Here is an 8549-nt window from a genome sequence, read left to right on the forward strand (position 1 = left end):
TGTAGAAAGCTTATACTTGTTTTCTCTAAAGTTATGTTATTGTAAATAGATTATAGATGATAGCTTGTTCTCTAAAGTTATGTTATTGTAAATAGATTATAGATGATAGCTTGTTCTCTAAAGTTATGTTATTGTAAATAGATTATATATCATAGCTTGTTCTCTAAAGTTATGTTATTGTAAAACAATTATAGATGATAGCTTGTTTTCTCTAAAGTTGCTATACCATATATTTTACGCATCTCCCCAATTACTCCTTCATCATCCTTTATCTACAGATAAGTCCCTTTACAGCGCCTTCAGAAAGCATTCACACCCCTTGACTTTTCCCTCATTTTGTTGCGTTACAAAGTGGAATTCTCTTTTTTTTTGTCAACGATCAACACAATCTCTTGTATCTCTGTGCAGCATGGCATTTGTTCCGCGTGGCAGTCCCCTTAGGAAGTGTGCGACCGTGCACGTTTAGAGGGAACATTTCCCATAATATGATGCAGCCTCCACTATGCTTGAAAATATGGAGAGTGGTACTGTGAATTTGGCCCAAACATAACACTTTGTATTCAGGACGAAAAGTTAATTGCTTGCCACATTTTCTACAGTATTACTTTAGTGCCTTGTTGCAAACAGGACACCATTGGCCTCATGGTGAAATCCCTGAGCGGTTCCCTTCCTCTCCTACAACTGAGTTAGGAAGGACACCTGTATCTTTGTAGTGACTGGGTGTATTGATACCATCCAAAGTGTAATTAATAACTTCACCATGCTCAAAGGGATATTCAATGTCTGCCCCCCCATCTACCAATAGGTGCCCTTTTTTTGCGAGAGATTTTAAATTTAGTATTGGTATTTGTGGTTGAGTCTGTGTTTGAAATGTACTGCTCGACTGAGGGATGTGTGTGGTGTACAGAGATGAGATAGTCATTTAAAAATCATGTTAAACAAGAGTCCATTCTACTTATTAAGTGTCTTGTTAAGCACATTTTTACTCCTGAACTTATTTAGGCTTGTCATAACAAAGAGGTTGAATACTTATTGACTCAATACATTTCAGCTTTTCATTTTTTATTAATTTGTTTGTCTTCTTTTTTTTTTATCCCACTTTGACATTATGGGGTATTGTGATGTCACAATGGGGTATTGTGATGTCACGATGGGGCATTGTGATGTCACGATGGGGCATTGTGTGTAGGCCAGTGACCAATAACATCTAAATTTAAACCATTATAAATTCAGACTGTAACACAACAAAATGTGGAAAAAGTCAAGGGGTGTGAATAGTTTCTGTAAGTCTATTATTGTAACACGCTTATATACCATTACCATAGCTTGATGTTATAGCTCAACTCAAAATACAGTCCATCAAACATAATTGCCTCCCTATTTTAATTCACAGAGGTGTGAGTAGATAATTCACAGCTTCATGGAAACGATCTATTCCATGTCACAGTTCTTGGTAGATTACTCCCTAATAGAGCGTAGCAGCTGTGGAGGGCATGTCAGAGGTGGAGCCAGGTGAATACGTGTGTTCCTGTCAGGCTTTGGGGCTGAGGTGGTTTGTAGGACATGGTCTGAATGCAGAAGAGGGCTCCTGCTAGCTGAGGGAGTGAGGGAGGAATAGAGAGAGAGAGGGAGGAGTTAGTGGAGAGGCACATATGGTTTTATAATCATTCTGTCTTGTCGGGGTTATGGGAGCACTTCCCTATATGAATGGTCTAGTATTTATTGGGCTATTTGGAATGTATCGATCTACTGCCGGGTCAGACTACTCACTGACTGTTTACTCACTACTGCCTATAGCACGGGACACTGGACATACACACACACACACACACACACACACACACACACACACACACACACACACACACACACACACCTTCATGCTTCAATAAAATCAGGCACACACAGACTCAGGCAAGAACATGTTGGATGGATAGAGGGTGAGACACAGGTGAGGCCTGCCTGTATTAACAAACAAAAACATGCACAAACTGCACCCCAAGATGCTTTATTTACTGTTAGAGTGATGCTCTTCACTGTGCAGCTATTAATATCAAGCGTGCAGAGTACTGCAGGGACCAGACGATCCCATTTGGGGGAGACAGATAGTTCAGTTCCCCAGAAGGAATAGACAAGTGCCACACTCAATAGATCTGGATTGATCTTAACAGCAGAGCTGGTGCCAAACGATAACACAATGTTAAGCTAATGCTATGCTAACACTAACTTAACACCAACCTGAAGTCAACATAGCCCAATGCTAAGTGCTAACTGATCTAAAAATCAATCAATCTAATTTATTTTACAAAGACCTTTTTACATCCGTAGTTGTCACAAAGTGCCTATTTCACACTGTGGAGAGACCAACCTCATTGTCAATCGCTAACACAATTCTAACCAAACGTTAACATAATGCTGAAACAACATTAAGCTAACGCTGTTGTAACTTTTAGCCGTTTTGTTTTGCATTGCTTAGCATCTGATGAGGATGTAAAAATGAATGGGACCTTAATGAGACAGACACTAGACAGTTTAATGAGAACGACACTAAAAAGTGTGGTTTTGCGGTTGGAGTTAATGGAGGAAGCTCTTCAGGGAGGAGAGGAGCTGTTGGAGTTAATGGAGGAAGCTCTTCAGGGAGGAGAGGAGCTGTTGGAGTTAATGGAGGATGCTCTTCATGGAGGAGAGGAGCTAGCTAGCTGTTGGAGTTAATGGAGGAAGCTCTTCATGGAGGAGAGGAGAGGAGCTAGCTAGCTGTTGGAGTTAATGGAGGAAGCTCTTCATGGAGGAGAGGAGAGGAGCTAGCTAGCTGTTGGAGTTAATGGAGGAAGCTCTTCATGGAGGAGAGGAGAGGAGCTAGCTAGCTGTTGGAGTTAATGGAGGAAGCTCTTCATGGAGGAGAGGAGCTAGCTAGCTGTTGGAGTTAATGGAGGAAGCTCTTCATGGAGGAGAGGAGCTAGTTAGCTGTTGGAGTTAATGGAGGATGCTCTTCATGGAGGAGAGGAGCGAGCTAGCTGTTGGAGTTAATGGAGGAAGCTCTTCATGGAGGAGAGGAGCTAGTTAGCTGTTGGAGTTAATGGAGGATGCTCTTCATGGAGGAGAGGAGCGAGCTAGCTGTTGGAGTTAATGGAGGAAGCTCTTCATGGAGGAGAGGAGCTAGCTAGCTGTTGGAGTTAATGGAGGAAGCTCTTCATGGAGGAGAGGAGCTAGCTAGCTGTTGGAGTTAATGGAGGAAGCTCTTCATGGAGGAGTGGAGCTAGCTAGCTGTTGGAGTTAATGGAGGAAGCTCTTCATGGAGGAGAGGAGCTAGCTAGCTGTTAGAGTTAATGGAGGAAGCTCTTCATGGAGGAGAGGAGAGGAGCTAGCTAGCTGTTGGAGTTAATGGAGTAAGCTCTTCAGGGAGGAGAGGAGCTAGCTAGCTGTTGGAGTTAATGGAGGATGCTCTTCATGGAGGAGAGGAGAGGAGCTAGCTAGCTGTTGGAGTTAATGGAGGAAGCTCTTCAGGGAGGAGAGGAGCTAGCTAGCTGTTGGAGTTAATGGAGGAAGCTCTTCATGGAGGAGAGGAGAGGAGCTAGCTAGCTGTTGGAGTTAATGGAGTAAGCTCTTCAGGGAGGAGAGGAGCTAGCTAGATGTTGGAGTTAATAGAGGAAGCTCTTCAGGGAGCAGAGGAGAGCTGCTAGCTGTTGGAGTTAATAGAGGAAGCTCTTCAGGGAGCAGAGGAGAGGAGCTAGCTAGCTGTTGGAGTTAATGGAGGAAGCTCTTCATGGAGGAGAGGAGAGGAGCTAGCTAGCTGTTGGAGTTAATGGAGGAAGCTCTTCAGGGAGCAGAGGAGAGGAGCTAGCTAGCTGTTGGAGTTAATAGAGGAAGCTCTTCAGGGAGGAGTGGAGCTAGCTAGCTGTTGGAGTTAATGGAGGAAGCTCTTCAGGGAGGAGAGGAGCTAGCTAGCTGTTGGAGTTAATGGAGGAAGCTCTTCAGGGAGCAGAGGAGAGGAGCTAGCTAGCTGTTGGAGTTAATAGAGGAAGCTCTTCAGGGAGCAGAGGAGAGGAGCTAGCTGTCAGGGGGTTGATATCCCAGACATGTGTTTGTACTTTGCACTGAGAAGATATCAAAACAAGCCCTCCTCAATTCTCTACCTCGCTTTATCATTCATTCTTACTTTATTTATTTCTCAGTCTGTCTTTCTGTCCATGTCTCTGTCTGTCTTTCTATCCATTTGTCTGTCTGTCTTTCTGTCCATTTTGTCTGTCTGCCTTTCTATCCATGTCTCCATCTGTCTTTCTGTCCATGTCTCTGTCTGTCTGTCTGTCTGTCTGTCTGTCTGTCTGTCTGTCTGTCTGTCTGTCTGTCTGTCTCTCTGTCTGTCTCTCTGTCTCTCTCTCTCTCTCTCTCTCTCTCTCTCTCTCTCTCTCTCTCTCTCTCTCTCTCTGTCTCCATCTGTCTGTCTGTCCATGTGTCTGTCTCTCTCTCTTCTAGTTTTTTTCTCTCTGACTTAGAGACATTAGTGGTTGGAAGGCAGAGGATTTTTTGCTATGTTGATATGTTTATGACACTTTTATGGTATGTGGTAGTTTTATGACGTGGTAGTTTTATGGTCTGTAGTTAGATAGATTATAGTTTTATGGTCTGTATTTAGGTAGATTGTAGTTTTGTGGTATGTGGTAGTTTTATGGTCTGTATTTAGGTAGATTATAGTTTTATGATGTGGTAGTTTTATGGTCTGTATATGATATGTGGGTGATGTATGGCAAACGTAGGATGTTATGCTGGGACCAAGGACCCCACACATCCTAGTGGAACCGGTGCCTGAGGAAGGCCTTTATCAAGGACCCCACACATCCTAGTGGAACCGGTGCCTGAGGAAGGCCTTTACCAAGGACCCCACACATCCTAGTGGAACCGGTGCCTGAGGAAGGCCTTTACCAAGGACCCCACACATCCTAGTGGAACCGGTGCCTGAGGAAGGCCTTTATCAAGGACCCCACACATCCTAGTGGAACCGGTGCCTGAGTAAGGCCTTTACCAAGGACCCCACACATCCTAGTGGAACCGGTGCCTGAGGAAGGCCTTTACCAAGGACCCCACACATCCTAGTGGAACCGGTGCCTGAGGAAGGCCTTTATCAAGGACCCCACACATCCTAGTGGAACCGGTGCCTGAGTAAGGCCTTTATCAAGGACCCCACACATCCTAGTGGAACCGGTGCCTGAGGAAGGCCTTTACCAAGGACCCCACACATCCTAGTGGAACCGGTGCCTGAGGAAGGCCTTTACCAAGGACCCCACACATCCTAGTGGAACCGGTGCCTGAGGAAGGCCTTTATCAAGGACCCCACACATCTCAGCCATGAGCTGTTCTCTCCCTTACTGTCGGGGAGACGGTATCAGAGCATGACGTCTGACATACACACACACACACACACACGCATTCTTGCTACACGCACATCACAACTGCTGCTACCACACTCTTGTTATGATTGATAATACTGCACAATTTAAACACTTGCTCCCCAATCCACCCATCCCCAGAACACATGTAAATATTGAAATATAAATTGTGCCTTCCTGTATTATACTTATGCTAAAATGTTTATTCTATTCCACTGAGCCTTTTACTTTACGTTTGTATTATTATATTGTATTATTTCTTATTGTTTTGTCATTGTTGACAAGAAACCAACAATTTAGCATTTAGTTGGACGGTATCTACCATGTATATCCTGCACATAGGTCTGTCTCCCTGTCTCTCCCTCTTCAACACACACTGTCTCCCTGTCTCTCCCTCTTCAACACACACTGTCTCCCTGTCTCTCCCTCTTCAACACACACTGTCTCCCTGTCTCTCCCTCTTCAACACACACTGTCTCCCTGTCTCTCCCTCTTCAACACACACTGTCTCCCTGTCTCTCCCTCTTCAACACACACTGTCTCCCTGTCTCTCCCTCTTCAACACACACTGTCTCCCTGTCTCTCCCTCTTCAACACACACTGTCTCCCTGTCTCTCCCTCTTCAACACACACTGTCTCCCTGTCTCTCCCTCTTCAACACACACTGTCTCCCTGTCTCTCCCTCTTCAACACACACTGTCTCCCTGTCTCTCCCTCTTCAACACACACTGTCTCCCTGTCTCTCCCTCTTCAACACACACTGTCTCCCTGTCTCTCCCTCTTCAACACACACTGTCTCCCTGTCTCTCCCTCTTCAACACACACTGTCTCCCTGTCTCTCCCTCTTCAACACACACTGTCTCCCTGTCTCTCCCTCTTCAACACACACTGTCTCCCTGTCTCTCCCTCTTCAACACACACTGTCTCCCTGTCTCTCCCTCTTCAACACACACTGTCTCCCTGTCTCTCCCTCTTCAACACACACTGTCTCCCTGTCTCTCCCTCTTCAACACACACTGTCTCCCTGTCTCTCCATGTCTCTCCCTCTTCAACACACGCTGTCTCCATGTCTCTCCCTGTCTCTCCCTCTTCAACACACGCTGTCTCCATGGCTCTCCCTGTCTATCTCTCTTCAACACATGCTGTCTGCCTGCCCACCTCACTCAGTTAGTGCTAAGAAGTTAGTGTCTCCTCTCCTTTCGTGTTTTCACGATCTCTCCTTCTCTTCCTCTCACATGTCTCCAATCCTTTCTTCTCTCTCTCTTCCCCATAACAAAGAAAACCAACAGACAGCCTCTGGTCTCTGGCTTTAGTCTCTGTGGAGATGTGTCTGACAGGGTTACATCATCTTGTCGTTCGTGTGTGTGTGAGAGAGAGAGAGAGAGAGAGAGGCAGAGAGAGAGAGAATTTGGAAGAAAAGGGGATGAGACGGAGAGGTGAAGGGAGGAGAGGGAGGGTAGATCATCACCTTGTCATTTGTTGTGTGTGTGTTTCTCTGTGTGTGTTTCTGTGTGTGTGTGTGAGAGAGAGAGAGAGAGAGAGAGAGAGAGAGAGAGAGAGAGAGAGAGAGAGAGAGAGAGAGAGAGAGAGAATTTGGAAGAAAAAGGGATGAGAGGGGGAGAGGTTAGAGATAGATCATCATCTTGTCATTCATGTGTGTGTGTTTCTCTGTGTGTGTGTGAGAGAGAGAGAGAGAGAGAGAGAGAGAGAGAGAGAGAGAGAGAGAGAGAGAGAGAGAGAGAGAGAGAGAGAGAGAGAGAGAGAGAGAGAGAGAGAGAGAGAGAGAGAGAGAGAGAGAGAGAGAGAGAGAGAGAGAGAGAGAAAATTTGGAAGAAAAAGGGATAGGTTAGGATAGATCATCATCTTGTCATTCGTGTGTGTGTGTTTCTCTGTGTGTGTGAGAGAGAGAGAGAGAGAGAGAGAGAGAGAGAGAGAGAGGACTCAGATGAGCAGGTTAAAGCCCAAGACAAGGCTTCCCCCTTTCGGCTGTGTTGTCTGAAGAAGTGTTATGTCATTATACAGAACACAATATTTGGAGAGGAAAGTGTCAAGAAACAGAAAGTTATTAGAGCAGATGTTTTACACCATAAACAGTCTGTGTCCTAATTTCAGGTTATATAATTACCATCATTCTTACCCCAACATTCACTGACACGTGCTATCTGACTACTGTCATAGATACCTAAATCTGAGATTCAGAATATCAACAAGCGTCATTCTGACACCAAAACTTCTAGATCAGTAACATTCCATCCAGAATGCAATGTAGAATGTGCTCCAATGTAGAATGTGCTCCAATGTAGAATGTGCTCCAATGTAGAATGTGCTCCAATGTAGAATGTGCTCCAATGTAGAATGTGCTCCAATGTAGAATGTGCTCCAATGTAGTGTGAATGTGTGTGCCAATGTAGAATGTGCTCCAATGTAGAATGTGCTCCAATGTAGAATGTGCTCCAATGTAGAGTGTGCTCCAATGTAGAGTGTGCTCCAATGTAGAGTGTGCTCCAATGTAGAGTGTGCTCCAATGTAGAATGTGCTCCAATGTAGAGTGTGCTCCAATGTAGAATGTGCTCCAATGTAGAGTGTGCTCCAATGTAGAATGTGCTCCAATGTAGAGTGTGCTCCAATGTAGAGTGTGCTCCAATGTAGAATGTGCTCCAATGTAGAGTGTGCTCCAATGTAGAGTGTGCTCCAATGTAGAATGTGCTCCAATGTAGAGTGTGCTCCAATGTAGAGTGTGCTCCAATGTAGAGTGTGCTCCAATGTAGAGTGTGCTCCAATGTAGAATGTGCTCCAATGTAGAGTGTGCTCCAATGTAGAGTGTGCTCCAATGTAGAATGTGCTCCAATGTAGAGTGTGCTCCAATGTAGAATGTGCTCCAATGTAGAGTGTGCTCCAATGTAGAGTGTGCTCCAATGTAGAGTGTGCTCCAATGTAGAATGTGCTCCAATGTAGAGTGTGCTCCAATGTAGAATGTGCTCCAATGTAGAGTGTGCTCCAATGTAGAGTGTGCTCCAATGTAGTGTGCATATCCTGTGTGGCTCAGTTGGTAACGTTGAAGTGTGACGCTAACAACGCCAGGGTTGTGGATTCGTATCCCGCTTTGGGGGCACATAATATAAAATATATACACTCTCTGGAAATTGCTTTGGATAAAAGAGTCTA

General features: G+C 45.0%; 1 protein-coding gene and 1 long non-coding RNA gene across 5 annotated transcripts in view; both read left to right on the forward strand.

The window, feature by feature from the left end:
* Positions 1 to 8549, forward strand: part of LOC118377180 (tight junction protein ZO-2-like) — a 213018-nt gene that overhangs the window by 39423 nt on the left and 165046 nt on the right. The gene's annotated exons all lie outside the window — the stretch shown is intronic.
* Positions 7865 to 8549, forward strand: part of LOC127911775 (uncharacterized) — a 1587-nt gene continuing 902 nt past the window's right edge. For both annotated transcript variants that reach the window (XR_008079329.1, XR_008079330.1), the window contains exon 1: positions 7865 to 8549. This exon is cut by the window's right edge and continues 233 nt beyond it. This is a non-coding gene — a long non-coding RNA (uncharacterized LOC127911775).

Source organism: Oncorhynchus keta, chromosome 25 (assembly GCF_023373465.1).
Source record: "Oncorhynchus keta strain PuntledgeMale-10-30-2019 chromosome 25, Oket_V2, whole genome shotgun sequence".
In the NCBI taxonomy this organism is placed as follows: domain Eukaryota; kingdom Metazoa; phylum Chordata; class Actinopteri; order Salmoniformes; family Salmonidae; genus Oncorhynchus; species Oncorhynchus keta.